The sequence below is a fragment of the Camelina sativa genome, chromosome 5 (genome assembly GCF_030686135.1).
Source record: "Camelina sativa cultivar CO46 ecotype springtype chromosome 5, ASM3068613v1".
NCBI lineage: Eukaryota > Viridiplantae > Streptophyta > Magnoliopsida > Brassicales > Brassicaceae > Camelina > Camelina sativa.
This window is the reverse complement of record NC_141884.1, coordinates 14,747,350-14,769,211: the sequence shown is the minus strand read 5'-3', so window position 1 is coordinate 14,769,211 and position 21,862 is coordinate 14,747,350. Positions and strand designations below refer to the sequence as shown.

Genomic DNA, 21,862 nt, shown 5'->3' with positions numbered 1-21,862 from the left:
GCCCAATCCGAAATATTTCCGAGCCTATATTTCAAAGCCCGAGCCCGGCCCTAACAGGGCTACAGGGCTTTTTCGGGCTTTTTCGGGCTTATTTTACCGATCAAAAATTCAAACTTATAAGCCTAAAAAAACAGTATTTGAAGGTGCACTATAAAAAAAATCAAACAAAATTTTAATAACTCATCTATATTAACTACAACCAACTTAATTTAATAGAAAAGGTTTAAAACTAAATTAAATTTCGAGACTTTAAGCAAATAAACAAATATATAATTCATATAAAATATCATTAATAAAAATTTTAAAGTATTAGTTATAGTTATTAAGTAAATATGAAAACTAGGATTAGAGTTTAAAACTTTATTTACAATAAATTATTAATCAAATATTGCAATCAAACAAAAATATTAACAAAATTGTAAAAATATATTTGCTAAAGGGCTTTTCAGGCTGGCCCGAACCCGGTTGGGCTAAGCCCGAAAAACTCTATAGCCCAAACGGGCTGATGTAGCTGACTATCTTTTTCCCTATATTTAAACCCGAACCTGATATTTTTCAGGGCCAGGTCGGGCCAGCCTGCGGGCTTTAGCCCTAATTGACATGCCTAATGCTACCGTAAGATCCCGACCCTAAAATTCCGTACCAACTCCTACATGTTCGTTAATACAATTAGGGCCTATCGATTTTTAACTCATTCATTAAACAATATGTGATAGTGGTTAAGTAAAACGGGTCAAATAAATCTTAAAACATGTATCCAAATTTAATATAGGGTTTTAGTACAACAAAAGTCATGAAAATAGGCTAATACATCGTTGTCAAAAAAAAAAAAGGCTAATACATCATTTTAAAATATTAGACCAAAAATAAAACTACCCAAAACCATCATTCTCTCCCTTCCTTGCATCCGTCATGCGAGCTGGTCAGCCACATAAGTTTTGATCATCGGATCTTTCTTTTCCTGCGACCATAAAAGGAGGCGTAAGCAAATTGCTTAGTGGAGTGGTCATCTCGTCTCACCAATCTTAGTTCAGTAATCTCAATCTAACATAGGTTTAATTCAATCAAGTCATGCATGTCAAATAACCAATAGGATAGTTGTCCAAATCGTTTAGACCAACCATCGATTTATTGCAATAAAAACATTAACCAAGACAAGCAAGCAATCAAGACTAAATAAACCATCGGTCAAGAGATCGACCGAAGAATTTAGCCACAATCACACACTCGCCTTTGGATTCGATCCTAGGTGCTAACTCTCGGTTTTCCCATGTTCTATACGTACGGTCTCCGATTCGGTCCTGTTTCAAACACGGACATATCGGCCATCGTTACCATCCGATGCTAAGACCATATAACTATCGACAGACTAAGGTTGGAGGATCACTTACCGATCTCTCCCTCGACTATGACTTAGGATTTAAGGCTCGACGGAACTCTCTCCCTCTCTTTCTCTCGCGGCGGCTTAAGGATATTTATGTGGTGCTCTCTCGAGAGCTTAGGGTTATAATCCTATATATAGGACCGACTAAACCGCCTTGGACATCCCAAAACGATAAGCCCTATAGTGCCCCAAGTTTCCTTATTTTTTCGAAACTATCCTTACCCTACCTGAATTGCTTTTTCCGCGAGTTTTCATTTCTCTTGAGTTCCTTTTTCCATGACTCGGCCTAAATTTTTCGCAAAGATTCCAAAGTTCCCGGGCCATTCATCAGCCCATTGTCATGTCGATCCATCCTTGTACTATTGGTCCGATCCACCGTTCCCCGATGCGACCTTTTACTCGACAGTCCCTACTTCACTATCACTCGTGCTGTCACTTACACTGTCACTTACACTAGAAACTTCACTATCCAATATAATCCAGAAACTTACATGCCTGCATCAATAATCACTGTAAAATTGGGATTCCGTTTCTTCAATTCAAACATCTGTTCACAATTGTCACTTCAGTATTCTCGAACTCTCCATTCTCATTTGGATCCATTTATCCTATCGACCCCATGGCCAATGTCTGACTGTACCACCGTTTGTTGCTACGTGTAATGCCGCATTATGTACCGCTACTCGTACCCCGTCATACCACTACACGTACCATTACCCGTACCGCACACGTACCATTACACGTACCGCTGGGTCGCCCAGCACGGGGTGTTACAATTCTCCCCCACTTAGGATTGATTCGTCCTCGAATCTTTGTTCCCTTTTCGTGGAACTTCCCTCTTATCGAACCACATCCTGAAGTTCACCTTCATGACCTCTTCTGATTCCCACGCTGTTTCCTCTACTCCTTCACAATCCCACACAACCTGAATCAATCTATCCTTCTTCTTTTTATGCGGACCCCTTAGCTTAACACCAACTATCCAAACCGGTTGCCCGATGATTGTCATGTTAGCTTATAGATCGGGTGGAGGTTCAGAGATTACATTCTCCCGTCTAGTTATGCATTTCCTTAGCACATCTAGAAACATGAAATATTGGATGGAAGGCTGCCACTGCCGGTGGCAGTTACAACTTATACGCCATTGTCCCTATCCTTTCCAGGATATGGTACGGTCCCATGTACCGTGGGGTAAACTTAGTATTCAGCGCAACTCGGTCTCTATCCTTGTAGTTCACAGTTTTATGATAAACCATGTCTTCCACTTGGAATTCTAATTCCCACCGACGCTTATCCGCATAAATCTTCTATCTAACTTGGGCTTCTTTCATCTTAATCTTCAAAATCTTAATCTTTTCAGTTGTTTCTTCTACAAAATCTTGGCCATACACACTCCGCTACTCCATTTGTGTCCAACACATGGACGTACGACAAGGTCTACCGTATAATGTTTCATACGGTGACATGCTTATACTTGCATGGAAGCAATTGTTGTAGGCAAATTCTGCTAAGGGTAAATAACCCATCCATTCACTGCCCCAATCCATCACACTCGCTTGCAAAAGGTCCTCGAGTGTCCGGATGGTCCGTTCGGACTGTCTGTCCGTTTGCGGGTGATGAGCTGTGCTCATTTCTATTCGCGTCCCAAAACGCTTTTGTAGGGCCTTCGAAAGCCCTAAGGTAAGTGTCTCGTTCCGACACTATACTAGCAGATACCCCATCTAGCTGCACAATCTCCTTTACATACAGCTCGGCCCCATCCTTTTTGGTCATGGCCAAGAAGTGCGTGGACTTTGTTAATAGGTCCAAGAAGTGCGTGGACTTTACAACAGCCCACCCAGTACTTGGTTCTCAGCTTAAACCCATTGGCATGTCGGAGGACCGACGTACTATTTATCCCTCGGAACTATCATATCGTGCCAGTTTTCCATCGATTTTTGACTTCTTACCAGTTCTCCTTCGGACTTATATCCTCCGCCTATTTCCCCCCGAATTCATACTTCTCCGCCTATTTCCCCATCGAACTTAAACTTCTCATCTAATTTCCCATCGTCTTGGTTTTAACGGTTTATTGTTTTGGTTAACCAACCACAAACCTTATTAACCAAATTAAACCGGATTACAACCCGATTACATTACTAAACGTAACTTAACCTAAAAATCAAAAAATCCTCAAATCAAATTTTCCCCTTTCTCTGTGGAAATTGAAAAGGAAATCCCCAAACCTAATTTGCTTCTTATCAGATCTCTATAACGATAGCTCAAGGCGGAGGAGGCTTAAAAACGATCATCTGAAATCCACCAAAACATGTCGAGCGATAGCAACGATCTAGACGAAGATGAGATTCTATACTAACAAAACCGTGTAACGATTCAGGGTTTGATCGGATCCACATTATCGATTTCGATGTTGATTACGGAGGACAGTGGTCGTCTCTAATGCAAGAACTCGCTTCTGGTGGAAGAAGAAGAAACAGAGCATCGTCTCTTAAATTAACAGACATTGCTCCTCCTCCTTCAATAGTCTCCGACGAGTTCAAGCTTCGATTCACAGAGGAAAATCTCAAAACTTTTGCCGGAGAAGTCAAGGTTCCGTTTGAAATCGAGTTACTAAGCATCGAGCTTCTTCTAAACCCGGCTTATTGGCCTCTCTCTCTCTCCGTTCATCAGAAAAAGAAGCAATTGCGGTGAATCTCCTGATAAACTCCGTCGTCTCCGGTTACCTCCCGTTGATCCTCCGTTTCCTCAAACAAATCTCACCAAACGTCGTCGTTTGCTCAGACCGTAACGACGCGCTGTTTCCAAACGCTGTGATCCATGTGCTTCAGTACCACACCACTCTGCTTGAGTCTCTTGATGCTAATCAGAACCAAGACGATTCGAGTATAGAGAGGTTTTGGGTGAGATAAATTCTAGGCTTTTCAATTTTGATTTTTAGGTATAAATTGATTTTATACCGGTTTAACATTTGTTTTTATTGGGTTTAGATCCAAAATCGTGTAAACCCAGTTTGATGGGTAAGTAGACAGAGAAGTATGAATTGGGGGAAAAATAGAGAGAGGATCGACAACTTGGACTGGTATGCTTCCTTAAAAATTTTCGTCCGCAATTCCTTCTCCTTGGGGACGCACACACGTCCCTTTACCAAGATGGTTTCGTTGTTTAAGGTTTCATACTCGGTTTTGTCAATTTTGAACAACCTTCTTTTGTGCGATCCATACCCTGGTCAACAAATCCGCTTGGTCTGCGGCCCCCAAGCCTAGCGGTTCCAACTGTTTGGTTAATGCACTCAACCGCAAGGTTCCGATCATCCTTACAAGACTCTCCATGTAATTTTGAGTTGTTATTCTGGAGGAATCAAATTATGTACAAGGAACCTAGTGGAGGAGGAGGTGGTGGTGGTGGGTCGTCGAGATCGGAGATCCTTGGTGGAGCTATTGATCGGAAACGAATCGACGATGTATCAATAAGAAACTAGAGAAGTCTTCAGCTTCCACCATATCTAGGGTTCTCACTTCTAAAGGCAAAGATCCTTTTTCATTCACATTTACCTCCACTGCTAAATCTCAGCTTCCCGATGGTTTGTCGTTTCCTTCATTCTTTCATATCTGTGGTTTTTGTTGTGGTAGTTTAATTTTAATTGCATTGTTCTTAAGTGGATCGGAAGGTGATGATACATCGTGGATCTCTTGGTTTTGTAATTTGAGAGGCAATGATTTCTTCTGTGAAGTCGATGAAGATTATATTCAAGATGATTTCAATCTTTGTGGATTAAGTGGTCAAGTTCCTTACTATGATAATGCTCTTAATCTCATTTTAGATGCCGAATCTTCCCACAGTAAGTGTGACTCCTCTTCCTTTTGTTAAACTACATTCTAAAAGTTAGAAACTTTTGGCCTGAGTATCTTATTCTTTTGGGGGATCTATTTAGGTGAGATGTTTACAAAAAAAAATAAAACAGAATGAAATGGTGGAATCAGCTGCTGAGATTCTTTATGGTCTTATTCATGTTTGTTACATTTTGACAACTAAAAGAATGGCTGCAATGGTTTGTGTTTCTTTTTACTCTTGTGTTTAGGTTTTGGTGCTTTTAAACTACCTTGTTTGCTTTACGACATTAAGGATGGTTATCTTTGAACAGGTATCTCTAAAATTTAGACACTAGAAGCGGATTCATGGTGAACATGTATCTCTAAAATTTCTCAAATTTGACTTAGTGATCTTTGAAATTCGTATGCCTTTCTAGTTATCGTTGACAGCTTGGGAACATTTGAGAATCAGCTTCTAGTGTCTAAATGTGCGATTCAAAGTCTTTGACTCTTGATTACAGGAAATCAGATCCTCAGTGATCTGAGTTATTATGATGGTGTCTTGTCTAGTAGTAGTTTCTGTTTTCTGCTAAGTTTCAGTTTTCTCCGTATTTAAATGAATCTGTGTTTGAGTGTGTAATAATTCATTTTAATGGTGTTTGCAGATAACAATTGGAGAAACTGGTTCAGGGAAGAGCACTCAGTTGGTTCAGTTCCTTGCTGATTCTAGAGTTGCTGCTGGTGAGTCGATTGTTTGTACACAACCACGGAAAATTGCTGCCATGACATTGGCTGATCGGGTCAGAGAAGAAAGCAGTGTTTGTTATGAGGAAAATACTGTCCGTTGTACTCCAACTTTTTTTTTCTACCGAGCAAATTAGTTCCAAAGTTGTATCATGACAAAAATTTGTCTGCTTCAACACTACTCCTTACGAACTGTTACTTTTAGATATTCTTTACTTTTCTTAAAGGTTTGAACTTTTAGTATTACATTTTTACTTTGTAATGATATTTTGTACCATTGTTTTCTATAAATATAATAAAATTTTGGTATTTTTTTGTTTAATTTGTCAAATTATCCAAAAACTAATCCTTAGTCCTTACCATTGTTACTATTAAGCTACAAACATAACGTGTTAATTTGTAACAAGTTTATGTCAAGTCATTGTGTAGCTTGTTGTGAGTAAATTAGCGACGGAATTTTGAAGTTAGGTGTTACTCATATTAATTTGTATCTAATTTGTGGCAATTTGCGACAATTTGCTATGAAAGAGAAATTTTGCAACAACCAAATAGTTACAAATTTTTTTTTATCTCAAAACTGTAACAAATTTTATTTACCTACGTAAAACGTGTTACACCTATACAAATTTTCATAACTATACGATAAAATTTTTGTAGTGCCCGGATGGTAGCTAATCTCTAGATCATAGTCGCCAACTAACTCCATTCACCTACATTGTCGTAAGTTTAGTTCCGGCTGAGTAAAATATATTTTGGACTCTTGTGGTCTATATAGATTTACACCTTCCCACCGTATAGGTAGGATCTCCAAATTTTGAGTGCAAACACTACGGCCGCCATCTCTAAGTCGTGGGTTGGGTTGTTTGCTTCATGCTTCCTTAACTGTCGTGAAGCATAAGCAATCACTCTACCATTCTGCATTAGTCCGTCCGGACGCGTCCATGTACACGACGTACAGTTCATCTGGTTTTGGTAAGGTCAGAATCGGAGTACTCATAAGCTTGTTCTTTAGCTTCGAGAAACTCTGCTCACACTCGGCCGACCATACGTACGGTTCGTCCTTTCCCGTCAGTTTGGTCAGTGGCTGGACCATACTTGCAAATCCTTTCACGAAATGACGATAGTACCCGGCCAGTCTTAGGAAACTTCTTATTTTCGAGGTGTTTTGCGGTCTAGGCCATTCCGTAATGGACCGTATATTTTCCTGATCGACAGACACTCCCTTGTCCGACACGACATGTCTTAAGAACCCAATCTCTCTTTTTTAAAAGCTGCACTTACTGAGTTTGGCAAACAGCTTCTGTTCCTTCAGCTTACCCAATACCTTCCTCAAATGTTTACCGTGATCCTCTTCACTCTTTGAGTAAACCAGAATATCGTCTATAAAGACAATCACAAACTCGTCCAGGTATTCACGGAATACATTGTTCATGAGCTTCATGAAAGTTGTGGGTACATTGGTCAGAAAGGCTGTCTTCCGGATGTCTGATTCCTCTATAAGAATTTAGAGGTAACCCGAGGCCAAATTGATCTTTGAGAAGTATGTCGCTCCTCGGAGTTGGTCAAATAACTCATCTATCCTTGGAAATGAGTACCTATTCTTAACCTTTACCTTATTTAATCCCTGATAGTCAAAGCAAAGACGAAAGGTACCATCCTTTTTCTTCACAAAGAGGACCGGTGCACCCCATGGTGAACTGCTTGGTCTCACAAACCCCGTCTCCATCAACTTACTCAACTGTGTCTTTAACTCAGCCATCTCCGCCAGGTCTATCCGGTACAGAGCTTTGGATATCGAAGCCGTACCTGGTTCCAGTTCAATGGTGAATGGGTCCGAACGTGCCAGTGGCAGTCTGGACAGTGGTTTGACGACGCTCTCAAACTTCCGTACCAGCGGTATGTCTTGGGGTCCCATGTCCATACCTACTTCCTCTATTGTGATCGAAGCTATATAAGCCTCACATCTGTTTTTTGATCATCTGTTCAGCCTGAACTGTCGAGAATAACAACATTCTTGAAATCGGCTTGATGCCCTGATATTCCAACATTCCTTTAGCGGTCTCAAAAAGAACTCACCCACGGTGGCAGTCCAAGTGTGCCATGGGTTTCCCAAGCCAATCCATGCCAAAGATTACCTCGTGTACTTTTACTCGGCATATGACTAAATATGCCGGCATGTCCATACCGCATTTCATGACCGAGATGTTCCGGACCACTCCATAGTTCATCATCCCCGCTTGTACCAACCCAAAGTTATCTTGGGTTCTTTCTGAAATCCACCTTTCCCAATCATCTGTGGGCACACAAAACAATGTGTAGCTCAAGTATCAAACATCACATGAATTTCTACACCACCCATGAGTATGGTCCCTACAAAATTCTTGCTTGCTAAGAACCTATCCAAAAACAAACACAATTTTTTACCCAAAAATTTCACTAAGGCAAGTGTCAAGACTTACCAATGATCTACCGTGAAGTGCTCGCTTCCACCTGGCATTCCGCGATCGAGTACATCCTAGGCATAATCTCTGGTCGCTTTGGCGGGTGGCGGCAATGGTAACATCTCGCTTGCCCGTTTCCATCTCTGCGTTACCAGCAGTGGACAGTTCGGTCGAATGTGTCCGGATTTTGGCCACACTGGTAGCACACCCGAGTGTCAATGCCCTTTTGTTGACAGCTACAAGCCATATTGTCCTTTCCTCCGCATACAAGACACGTGCCCAGGAAGCGTTGACACTGCCCAAAGTGTCACTTACGGCAGGTCGGACACACCCGTGTACCATTTGGTCGGCCCGTGGTCTGTTTCAATCTAGTACTTGGTTCAGACCTTACTTGTGGTACCAGCTTTACTGAGTTTCCTTCGGAGTGCTGCTGAGATTCCTCGGCTAGTCCATCTTCAAACATGGCTGCCTTCTCAACCAACTTAGCAAAGCTCCCATAGTTACGTATCATGATCGGTTGCAGACATCCACTCTCATGCCACGCAAGAACCGACAGATCAAAACCTGCTGATCCTCCATCTCATCAATATCGTACCTCTTGAGACGGTTGAACTCGGGCACATACTCCCGTATCATCCAAGCTTCCTGACGCAAGTCCAAGAAATCCAAATCAAGGCGGTCAAGGGCCTCTTGCGGAAAGTATTTCACAAGGAATAAGCCACGAAAAGTTTCCCACGAACAATTTTGGTTTGTCATGCGATTCACTATGCCCTTTCACCATGTGTGGGCTTCTCCGTACAAGTAGTGGATAAAAATTTCCTTCTGATACTTTATCTGACAGCACACGGAGACGAAATTCTTTTCGAGACGACTTCTCTATGCGTCGGCCTCGGTAGGGTTTGGTTCGCTACTAAAATACTGCATTCCCAATTTCAGCATTTGGTACATGAAGGTCAGGTATGAAGGAGCACCCAGTTCCCTCGGTACTTCGTCCGGTATGGGTGGATTTGCTACAGGTGGCGGGGCTATTTTTTCCAAAATTTGTGCCAACAGTCCCAGCACTTGCCCCATCTCCATTGGTGCAGCCGCACCTGCACCCCGCACAAACTGTAGGCGCTGCTCTCCTACCGTTACCATCGGTACCACCCTCTCCGATTCCTACACCGGCTCTTACCTGAAACAAGAATATTTGTGTGGTGTGATGATGAATGTATGCAATGGTGAGATATGAATGGAATGATGGATGGGTGTTTCAATTTCCCCTTATGCTGTTGCAGTATAAGAGGTATCAATCCTAAATGAGTGTTTGTGAACAATTAAGATATGCATATGAATCTAAGTTAAGACAAATGTAATGATTGTTTGTCACTAACAATCCTAAGATGAAAATGTAAAATGCAGAAAATAAACTACAAGAACTAACAACTAAATGCAAATGAAACTGAATGATTGAAACAATGATAAAGCAAGAACAGAAACAGAGACTACTACTAATGAACTAGTGCAAGACAATTGATGATCTGAAAACTAAATGTATGCAACTGGAATGAAACAGGAATGAAACAAGACAAGCACAAATCATAAACACAAGTTCTAGGGATGAACTCGAGCAGCACTCGACCGAGTGTAGGTCGAGTGGGTGGTCGAGCTAGACTAGACGCAGAAACAGAGCAATGCAATAAAAACAGAGTAATGCTAAAACCAATCAAACAACAAGCAAGCAACAAGATTAAGACTAAGATTTCAATAAACAAAGAAGGTCCTGAGGATGGATTCATGGGATGAACTAATCATTGTGATCATCTAACTTGGTCAACAAATCTCAAGCAAACTTTGAGCTAACCTCTAGACATATTAATCTAAGACAAGTTTCTCCCACTCTCATGGTCAAGAAACAATCAAACCTATGCAATTCTAGACTTGTTCTCACACAGTAAAGAATCTACACAAGCAGGCATTAAGCAATACATCTCAAACCAAACAAGACCTCTAATCTCTTAGCAAGCCTAATGGTAAGCTCTAGATCTAGCCTTATCTATGCTTCTTAAACATTGGTGTGATGCTAAGAAGCTTGAGATCAGATCCTACCCTCTCAGATATAGGATCAACATTAAGAACATCTAGCCTAGAAGAGATCTACAACAATCAAGCTTGACCAAATCAAATAAACCACAAGATCAATCCATCCTAACCCATCCTCAAGATCCTAAGAAGACTACTCACAACAAGACATGATGAAACAAATCAAAAACCCAGAAATTATTGAAACTTGCATTATTAGAAAGATAAAACAAAGATCTTTAATATTGATGAAAGGATGAAACTCAAATTCTCAATATCTTGAAAGTTATTGAACCAACAAAATATAAGAATCTAGTCTTCTTTCTTAAGGAAGTACAAGATCTTAAAAATAAAAATGCAAAAGGAATAAAACTAAAAAAGGTAAAAACTAGGTTTAGAGAATATCTAAAAGCTAGACTCTTTGGTGGCTGCAGGTACAAGGCTTTTTATAGTAGGGAAGGTGGAAGCCCTAAAAATAGAAAAAGTCAAAGTAGTCAACGGCTCGGTCAACTCGACCTGTGCTCGGTCGAGCTAGGGGTCGAGCTGGCTTCTCACGTGCAATCTCCACTCGGTCGAGTCCTCCTCAGCACACGGTCGAGTGTCTGGTCGAGTGTGCAGTCGAGTAGGACTCCTGACCTTGTTGTTTCAGCCTTAACTCCCTTGTTTCCTCCTCATGATTGCTCCACATCTCTTCTCCATTGCTTCCATGCTCCTTAAGCTCCAAAATCACCTGTTTATGCATGAAAAGATGCAAATGCAATGCAACTAAACTCTAATGCATGATTAGTCCTAAAGCTACACAATAATGGCTTAAATGGATAGCAAAAGATGTAAAAGATGTAAATAAACTAAGGGAAAACAAGGTAAAATATATGAACATCAACACCCCCAAACTTAGTCTTTGCTTGCCCTCAAGCAAATAAGCAAGACATAAGAAGGTAGGTGAGGTTTGAAAATGGGATCTCAGCTCCTAAAGCTTGCAAATAGACCATCTAGAATCAATGTCCAAGTTACTAGTACTAAGATGCAAGGTGAAGAGCTGTACTTAAAATTTTTAGACAAGCACATCACAACCTTTACTGATTTGAACCTTAGATATTCACATGCATTCAAATCAACCATTTCCTTTAACATTCATTAATCAAGAACATGAATCAATTCTATACAATGCTTAAACTCATTTGGCTTGGTAATAAGGGTTTTGAGACAATGATGGTCTCTTTTTAGAGTGGGGCTTGTCAATATCAAGGTTCTCTCATGAAATGGATTGAGCTTTAGAAGAATGCTAAAGGTAAGAACACCTAGACACATACAAGAACAAAACCTTGTCTACCCAAAGACACCCAAAGTGTTTATCCTAACAATCTAAACCCAAATGCTCCTAGTGCTACCCTTTAACTTCTTCATTTCTCTTAAACCCTTTTCTCTTTTGGTTTTCAAGCCTTAGGAGAGGTTTCTTATTTGATCTTTCTAGTGGAATGGGGAATTCTTATTGAATGCTATGGTTCTCTTTTCTTCTTATTCTTAAGACACATAAGCTTTTTGCTAAACTTTTCTTTGCTCTCTTTTCTTTTCTTTAACTTAGAACCATATTAGATAACAACTTTTACTTCCCATCCTTTCACTAGACTTTTGCTTTTACTTAAACACATTCCTCTCCTAAAGACTCTACCCTTTTGTTTCTTTCTCTTTTCCTTTTCAAAACAGCCAAGTCCCAAACCCAACAAGTGAACCACCTAGTTCTATCTAGTTTGAAAATTGCAAACTAGAACTACACAAGGTCTTACTCTTGTCAGTTAAAACCTAACACTTTCTACCAAGCTCAATCCCAAAAATAGGCCTCACACACAAGAATAAACAAGGCTTGAAAGAAGGTTTGGTTAAGGGGTAGGGAAACTGATTTAAAAGTGAAATCAGCTACTTGGATCAACAAGAGTGGTAAAAAGGGAAAAGATGATCCAAATATGTATATGGTATCCATGAGTTTAAAGCAATGCACACATTGATAATTAAAAGTCAATATTAGGTTCTTATAAATAGGAAATGGAATCAAATCACAACATGCTTCAATTTAGACCAAATGCAATGCAGGAATTCAAGGCTTGGTTCAATCTTATGCTTCTAACCACTCAACTAGCATCAAAGTACTATTAACTTGGGCATTGATCCTAGTCTAGTGAATTAAACAAGCTAACAAGGAAAAACTCTTTATAGATCCCTAATGCAAACAGTCCTATATGCTAAACAAAACACTTTAAATATGCAATGCAAACTACATGAACACTCTTTTTATAAAGATTTTTGCAAAAAATTTTCAAATTTTTATGGTTTTTCTATGCCTTAGATGATTATGCAAGTGCTAACATGATGATGATAAAAATTTGAAATAAGAAAACAAAACACAACATCAAATGCTATCTCAAACCCTCCCCCAAACTTAAATCACACAGTCCCTTGTGTGAAAGAAATTTGATTGAGGATTCAAGACTAAAATTAAACAAAACACAACATCAAATGCTATCTCAAACCCTCCCCCAAACTTAAATCACACGGTCCCTTGTGTGAAAGAAATTTGATTGAGGATTCAAGACTAAAAATAAACAAAACACAACATCAAATGCAATGATATATACAAGTGAAGGTGATGATGGTACCTTAGGGATTGTGGAAGAAGTTGTCCACATCCATCTGCATGTTGTCATATGAGTAGTTGGGGTCCTCTTGGTGGCTCGGAGATGGACTTTGGGGCAGCTCGACGATGGAGATCGACCCTGGCTCGGTCGAGTACGTGTCCGAGTGGGGGGGTCGAGCTGGACTGCGAGTCCCAAATTGGTGAGCTTGCTGCTGGCAGAACTGCTGGTAGAGAGCTGGATCCATGTAGTATTGAGGTGGGATGGGAGGGTAACTTGGATAACCTGGATAAGCAGCTGGTGGTGGGAAGCCATAGGGTGATCTGGGAAGGTGCTCGGTCGAGTACCTTGGCGGTGCTCGGTCGAGTGGGTGCTCGAGTGACCCGGTCAAGTGCCTCGAAAATTGTTGTTCTCGGGTACTTGAGCTCTTCCTCCTCTGATTTGGCTCATACATTGAAGCCCTAGCTGGTTCCACGGGGTTTGCAATTCTTGAGAGTGCTCTAGTTGAGCTACTTCTCCTCAAAGGGCTTGAATGGCTTGGAGATGAGTTTCCACTCTTCAGCTCAACAATCTCCTTCTTTAGTCCCTTGATGGACTTGGCCATGTTAGTCACCTTCTTCTTCAGCTTGTCAAACCTCTTCCCATGCCATTTACCCCATTTTTGCAAAAGAGTTAACCTCTTGGCATTCTCCCTCACTCCTCTACTATCTCTTGGGTTGGGCTCATAATCTTCAAAGTAGAACTGCTCCTCTCCATCAGCTACTTGTGCATTTCTAGATTCCTCAACTCTATGTTGAATCACTCCATCAAACCAATGCTCCTCAGCTGGCCAAAAATCAATGTTGGCTCCTTCTTGAATGTTGGTGAGCTCTTGGTTAGGCAATATGAGTTGCTTTTTCCCAAGTGTTGGAAGCTCAAAGTTGAAGATGTGGTTCCCTTGATGCATCTCCTTGGCTAGGATGAGAGTAGAAGTGAGGTAGCTTGAGTCAACCCATCTTGGTGAGACACTTTCTCCTCTAAGTTGAACTCTAGCAGCTTGAAGGATTGGAGTGATGATGCCTCCAATGGTAAGTGCCCCTCTTGACCCTTTGTTCTCCAACTTTCCTACCCAACTTCTCAATTGAATCATGTGGTCAATGAGCACCATTCCTAGATCAGTCTCCACTGTGCTCCCAAGAATGATGGTACCATTCCTTGCTTGTAAGATGACTCCATTGAGAGCCAAGTCAATCATCTTTAGCTCCCCCTCATTGATGTTCCCAGTTTCCTTTCTTGCAAAGAAAGTATTGGCAAGAGCTTTGTGGAAGTACCTTAGGAATGGGCTCCTTATCCTTGAGCTCTTGGAGTTGGAGGATGAGTAGTACTTGTTATCCCCAATGGTTTCCCACACAGCTAAGAGTTCTTCTCTTGGAATCATCAAATTCCTATTGCTCCCAACCTCAAATCCAAAGACATTTGCTATCTCCTTCATTGAATGCTCATGCTTCTTCCCTTTGATGGTAAAGGAGATGTGACCAGCTCCATGTTCAGCACTCTTCCTTGCATATGTGTGCAGCTTAACAGTGGCTAAGAACTCACAGCTTTCCTCCTTGTAGCCCTCCATGCAAAGCCCCATGAACTTGGTGAGGTTGCTCTTCTCAAAGAGATATTCCACATCCTCATCAATGGAAAGCTTCTCCATGGTCTCCTTGTGAGGATATCTAGTTCCCAGGAACTCCATCCTCATGAAAGCATCATAAAGCTGCCTCTTTGACAGCCCACAAGACTCAGCCTCTCCATCATCCATCAATTCTTCTTCTTCACTCTCTTCCTCACTTTCACTTTCACTCTCTTCTTGCTCCACTTCAACAGCTGGCCTCTTCCCTTTGGCCTTGTGTCTCCTCATAAACTCATTGAGAGTAGGCTCCCTTTCCTCCTCACTCTCAGTCCTCTCAGGATCTTCCTCAACTGATTCTCTCCTTGGACACGGCATCTGGCTCGACTGACTGCTCGAACCACCACTCGGTCGAATGGTCGATCGAGTGCTCCGTCGAGTGGCTCTCCCAGCTTCACCTCTTGATTCAAGGTCAGCATCACGACGTTCCATGGAGCTTGCAGCGGTTTGGTGAGACTTCTTGGTCATCTTGGAAGACATTTTCAAAAGAAACTGAAGGAAATAGACTCAAAGCTCAAAGTTAATAGGTTAGTGACCCAAAAACTTGAAAGAACAAAGCTTGAGCAAGAGATAAACTTTGAAAGAGATTTTAAAGCTTGAATTTAAAAGTTTTGAGCAAATGAGAGAATGTGAGAGTCTTAGGATCGTGGGCTATTTAAAGAAGCCAAGGGGACAAAGAGACAAGGGTGGAGCGTCCATACTATTCAAATTTGAATTGGGAATCTTTGGCTTGCTTTTGGCTGCCACTCGACCCCACACTCGACCAGCACGTGGTCGAGCTCCTTGACCAAATTTGAAATTTCAAAATTTTTCTCCTTGTTCTTCCCTCCACTCGATCGTTCTAGAAGAATGGGAATCGAATGGGCCTCAATTAGTATCCAACTCGGCCGAGTACCTCTTGTGGCATGGTCGAGTGGGCCTGCGAGTCTTCTTCTCCAAGTCCACATCTCTCCTTAACCAACTACATTCTCACTAAAAGGCCTGTCCAACAAAAACATAAAAGAAAACACATCAAAACTACTAAGAAATTAAACCATATTTACAAAAGATACCTTAGAGACTTCCTCCCTAGTGAGCTTGTTTAAAGTCACTAAGCTTGACTTTGGTTTCCTTCTTAACTTTGGTCTAGATACCAAGGAGGTGATGAAATCCTCCCTGGAACCTCTTGGTCACTGTGAAGTTGATCCTTGATCACTTCACTCTTAACACTCAAACCATACTTCTTCTTGATTTTAAGCCTAGGTCTTGCTTTCCTCAAAGACCTCTTGTTCAGCTTGACTTGGAGATCCTCAACCATACTAGACAGCTCTTGAACTGACCTCTTAAGCTTCTCAACAGAATCCTCTTGAAGTGGGAGCTCAGCCTTTGGGGTTGCCTTATCACCTAAGCTTCCTTGACCACCTTTGTCCTTGATAGTAAAAGGCTGGTCATCAATGGTAGGAAGGTTGGTTGGGTTGTAGATGTTGAACTTCATGACTGTATCCTCAGCAATGTTCAAGGTCACAAGACCTTCCCTAACATCTATTACTGCTCCAACAGTGGCTAAGAATGGCCTCCCCAATAGGATTGGATCTTCAGGCTCCTTGTTCATCTCTATGACCACAAAATCAGTGTGAACCCTTGCTTTCCCTATCTTGAGTGGGACATTCTCCAACCTCCCAATTACCTCTCTATTTGTCCCATCAGCTAGGCACACATGGAGATTGGTGGATTTGAAATCAGTTCTCCCTAGCTTTTGAGCTATGGAGTATGGCATCACACTTGTTGAAGCTCCCAAATCACAAAGGCATTGATTGTAGTGAAGGTAACTGATTGTGCAGGGCAGGTAGAATGGTCCAGGGTCCTTAAGCTTTACTGGAATGATCACTCCTCCAAGGTTCTAAAGATCCTTCTCATCTTGAGCTTCAGCCTTCTTCTTAGACAAATCAAGCAAAAAAATTTTGTAGAGAGGATATGGTTCATACTGTTCCAAGGCAGGTCCTCTCTCCTCTTCTTGGTAAGCTATGATGATCTCTTGAATGACTGACACTTGTTCCTCTTTCTCAACCAAAGCTTCTTCTTTCAAAACCCTTTCTTCCTCTTGTTGCCTAGCCAACATCTCCTTTTTCTCAATTATTTCCCTTAACTCCTTGATCTTCTGTGCTTTGAAACGCCCAGGGAATGGTAGTGGAGGCTTGTAAGCAGGAGGAATGTACTTAGCAGGCTTGACAGCTTCGGAGTCTCCAACTCGATCGACCACTCGAGCATGCACTCGATCGAGTGTGTGGTCGAGCTCTTGGTCGAGTTCGCCTGCGAGCTCCTGTTGCTTTGCACAAATGTCACTTGGGGTTTCAGTAACTAATGAATTCCCCCAAACTTGGACTTCACTGTCCTCAGTGACTTCTTCCTCTTGAATTAGAATGGCTTTGGCTGTGAACTCCCTTGGATTTTGAACAGCTTTTCCAGGGAGTTGGTTGGGTTTTGGAGCTGAAGTAGAGGCAATGTTACTCTCCATATACTTCACCCTTGAATTAAGACCCTCAAACTTCATATTCAGATCATTGTACTGTGATGTTAACCTTTGGTTTAGTTCAGCAAACTGCTTGGCTTCCTCAATCTTTCCTTGTGTTTGCCCAATCAACAATTGTTGCATCATTGCTCTTAAGTCTTGTTCCTGGCCTTGGTTAGTCTGAAACCCTGGTGGGGGACACAACTGTGGCTGGAACACTTGGTGTTGTTGTTTGGGGATGTAGTGTTATTGCTGTTGAGGCTGTTGAGGTGGATAGACTTGGTCTTGAGGATTAGCCACATTGGTACTCCTATAAGAGAGGTTGTTGTTCTTGAACCCTCCTTGGTTGTAGCCTTTGAATCCTCCCTGGTTTTGCATGTAGCACAACTCAGCAAACTCAGTCTCCCCCTCTTGAACTGGAGCTTCTTCTTCACCAATGAAGTGTATGGACTTGGACTGGCTTAGGAGTATCTTGTCAAGCTTTTCATTCACCATTTTCAGATCCTTCTTGTACTTATCTTCTTGATCAGTTGATGATGATCTTATGGTTCTGTCATAGTCCTCATTGTAGTTCTCATAGGATTGTGCAAGATTCTCAACTAACTCCCAGCCTTCTTCCACATTCTTGTTGAGGAAATTTCCATTAGAGGCTGTATCAAGAAGCATCCTGAACTTTGGAAGCACTCCTCTGTATAATGTGCTCAACAAAGACTCCACACTGAAACCATGGTGAGGACACTGAGTTTGGTACCCTTTAAACCTCTCCCAAGCTTCACAAAAGCTCTCATTACTCCTTTGAGCAAATCCAGAGATCTCATTCCTCAGCCTTGCTGTCCTAGCATTAGAAAAGAACTTGGCTAAGAAAGCCTTCTTGCATGCATCCCAAGTAGTGATTGCACCAGTAGGGAGAGTCTTCTCCCATAAATGAGCCTTGTCCCCAAGAGAGAAAGGGAACAACCTTAGCTTAAAACCATCCTCACTTACACCATTGATCTTTGTAAGGCTGCATATCCTGTCAAACTCATCAAGGTGATCAAGTGGGTCCTCCATTGGCAATCCATGGAATTTATTGGCCTGAATCATGGAGATCAATCCACTCTTGATCTCAAAGTTGTTGTTGGCAACAGTTGGAGGCACAATTCCAGCCCTTTGGTTGTGAGTGTTGGGTGCATCTCCAGCACCAATGTTCCTTGGTCTCTGAACCTGATCCTGATGATCCATAGCTACTATAACCTCTTGTTGATCCTGAACAACTCTCCTTTGCTTAGATCCCAAACCCTTTGTCACTTTGTGGATGTTGTCAATATGCTTGAGAAGATGGTCCTTTCCTTTAGACCTTGTGTGCATCAACAAACACAAACGATTTTTTCCAGGCACACGACTGAGCACATGCTCTTGTTGGTGATCAAGGCGACTGGAAACTGATGGTTATAGAGATCCGGCGTCTGGCTCGAGCAGGTGCTCGATCACTACTCGGTCGAGTGGTGGTCGAGTGATTGGTCGAGTGGTACCTGAAATGGAACTTCAACCCAAAAACAGAAGATTCAAGTACAGCAACCTCACAAGTGTATAAACGAACTTAATCTTAGACTAATATGGATCCTAAATGTCACAAAAACACACTCAAATGGGCAACGGCGCCAAATTGAAACAAGAATATTTGTGTGGTGTGATGATGAATGTATGCAATGGTGAGATATGAATGGAATGATGAATGTGTGTTTCAATTTCCCCTTATGCTGTTGCTGTATAAGATGTATCAATCCTAAATGAGTGTTTGTGAAAAATTAAGATATGCATATGAATCTAAGTTAAGACAAATATAATGATTGTTTGTCACTAACAATCCTAAGATGAAAATGTAAAATGCAGAAAATAAACCACAAGAACTAACAACTAAATGCAAATGAAACTTAATGATTGAAACAGTGATAAAGCAAGAACAGAAACAGAGACTACTACTAATGAACTAGTGCAAGACAATTGATGATCTGAAAACTAAATGTATGCAACTGGAATGAAACAGGAATGAAACAAGACAAACACAAATCATAAACACAAGTTCTGGGGATGAACTCGAGCAGCACTCGACCGAATGTAGGTCGAGTGGGTGGTCGAGCTAGACTAGACGCAGAAACAGAGCAATGCAATAAAAACAGAGTAATGCTAAAACCAATCAAACAACAAGCAAGCAACAGGATTAAGACTAAGATTTCAATAAACAAAGAAGGTCCTGAGGATGGATTCATGGGATGAACTAATCATTGTGATCATCTAACTTGGTCAACAAATCTCAAGCAAACTTTGAGCTAACCTCTAGACATATTAATCTAAGACAAGTTTCTCCCACTCTCATGGTCAAGAAACAATCAAACCTATGCAATTCTAGACTTGTTCTCACACAGTAAAGAATCTACACAAGCAGGCATTAAGCAATACATCTCAAACCAAACAAGACCTCTAATCTCTTAGCAAGCCTAATGGTAAGCTCTAGATCTAGCCTTATCTATGCTTCTTAAACATTGGTGTGATGCTAAGAAGCTTGAGATCAGATCCTACCCTCTCAGATATAGGATCAGCATTAAGAACATCTAGCCTAGAAGAGATCTACAACAATCAAGCTTGACCAAATCAAATAAACCACAAGATCAATCCATCCTAACCCATCCTCAAGATCCTAAGAAGACTACTCACAACAAGACATGATGAAACAAATCAAAAACCCAGAAATGATTGAAACTTGCATTATTAGAAAGATAAAACAAAGATCTTTAATATTGATGAAAGGATGAAACTCAAATTCTCAATATCTTGAAAGTTATTGAACCAAAAAAATATAAGAATCTAGTCTTCTTTCTTAAGGAAGTACAAGATCTTAAAAATAAAAATGCAAAAGGAATAAAACTAAAAAAGGTAAAAACTAGGTTTAGAGAATATCTAAAAGCTCGACTCTTTGGTGGCTGCAGGTACAAGGCTTTTTATATTGGGGAAGGTGGAAGCCCTAAAAATAGAAAAAGTCAAAGTAGTCAACGGCTCGGTCAACTCGACCTGTGCTCGGTCGAGCTAGGGGTCGAGCTGGCTTCTCACGTGCAATCTCCACTCGGTCGAGTCCTCTTCAGCACACGGTCGAGTGTCTGGTCGAGTGTGTAGTCGAGTTGGACTCCTGACCTTGTTGTTTCAGCCTTAACTCCCTTGTTTCCTCCTCATGATTGCTCCACATCTCTTCTCCATTGCTTCCATGCTCCTTAAGCTTCAAAATCACCTGTTTATGCATGAAAAGATGCAAATGCAATGCAACTAAACTCTAATGCATGATTAGTCCTAAAGCTACACAATAATGGCTTAAATGGATAGCAAAAGATGTAAAAGATGTAAATAAACTAAGGGAAAACAAGGTAAAATATATGAACATCATTACCCCTACTTGCCCAGCGTTCACCAGAGGAACTATACCATGAGAGCATAGGTCGTGACAGTCAGTCTAGCGGTTCAACTGAGGAAGGGTCAACGTCATGGTGGTTCTATCAAGGGCAGAAATCTTGCGCATGGAACCAAGAGGAAGTGGGATGGCATGCATAATTCGAGGAGTAGGATGCTACGATTTGGTAGCATAGGCCACAGGGTGGTGACATGTCCTTAGAAGAGTGCTCCAACGACAACTTAGACAGTATTTCGAGTGTGTTACCATTGTAAGGAGCCATGGCACATCAATCCCAAGTGTCCAAAGTTACAGCAGACAACGGTGGAAGTGGTGCAGACTAGAGTGCAGCCGGGAGTGCATCTAGGAGTAGAGTCGGTGGGCGGATCAACAGACACCACGGGGTAGTTAACCATGGAGACTGTAACAAACAGTGTTTGAGCGATCAAAAGTATAACTTTAAAGACTCAGACTTGGTGAATTTCAGTTGTTCGGATTTTATGTTTGACTGTGATAAAATGTTTTGGTTCTTATCACTTGAGGTTTGTGTAAGAACCTTGTTTGTGGGCGGGTGCAAAACTGTGACACTCTGGCTTGCGGAGAGATTTAAAAGAACTAGTTTGGCCACCTATGTCACCAAAGTGTACTTTATCTTTTCCTAAGAGAACTCCACAGTTAAACGTGCTTATGCTGAGGTAGTCTCAGGATGGGTGACCTCCTGAGAAGTGACTGTCGGAACTGTGCGAATAGGGACAAAACACAGGAAAAGATCATGTGGTGATTTTTAGGGACGGATGGGCTCACGTGCTTGGTGAGAGTACATGAGACCCATTAAAGAAGGTGAGCCCATTGACTAGGAATGGACTTAGGGCCCACTAAGAGGTTGCGGTCGGAAGGTTACAAGTGGTATCAGAGCCAAACCCAGATGAGTGTGGAGTCGAGTGGGCTCACACTATCGGGGTGACGGTCTTGGTGTGAAACGAGGACATTGCAATCTCTTAGTGAGTGTAAATTGTGACACCCTAGTTTGCGGAGAGGTTTAAAAGAATTGATTTGGATACCTATGTCACCAAAGTGCACATTTTCCGTGAAGGATCTTGAGAGGTTTAAGCGTGCTTATGCTGGAGTAGTCTTAGGATGGGTGACCTTCCGGGAAGTGACTGTCGGAACTGTGTGAGTGAGGACAAAACAGATGAAAATATCATGCGGTGATTTTTTGGGACGGTAACAAGT

The 21,862-nt window shown here is 41.5% G+C and overlaps 1 non-coding gene and 1 pseudogene across 2 annotated transcripts; both read left to right on the top strand.

Moving 5' to 3' along the window:
- The first annotated feature begins 4,518 nt into the window (after nt 1–4,518).
- On the top strand, nt 4,519–6,246 carry LOC147943763 (casein kinase II subunit beta-3-like; annotated as a pseudogene). Its single transcript, XR_015557007.1, has 3 exons — nt 4,519–5,222; nt 5,316–5,432; nt 5,859–6,246. The product of XR_015557007.1 is annotated as a casein kinase II subunit beta-3-like (transcript).
- Nucleotides 6,247–17,932: 11,686 nt separating this feature from the next.
- LOC147943762 (small nucleolar RNA R71) lies at nt 17,933–18,039 on the top strand. The gene has a single exon (XR_015558639.1). It is a non-coding gene; the product is annotated as a small nucleolar RNA R71 (small nucleolar RNA).
- The last annotated feature ends 3,823 nt before the right edge of the window (nt 18,040–21,862 follow it).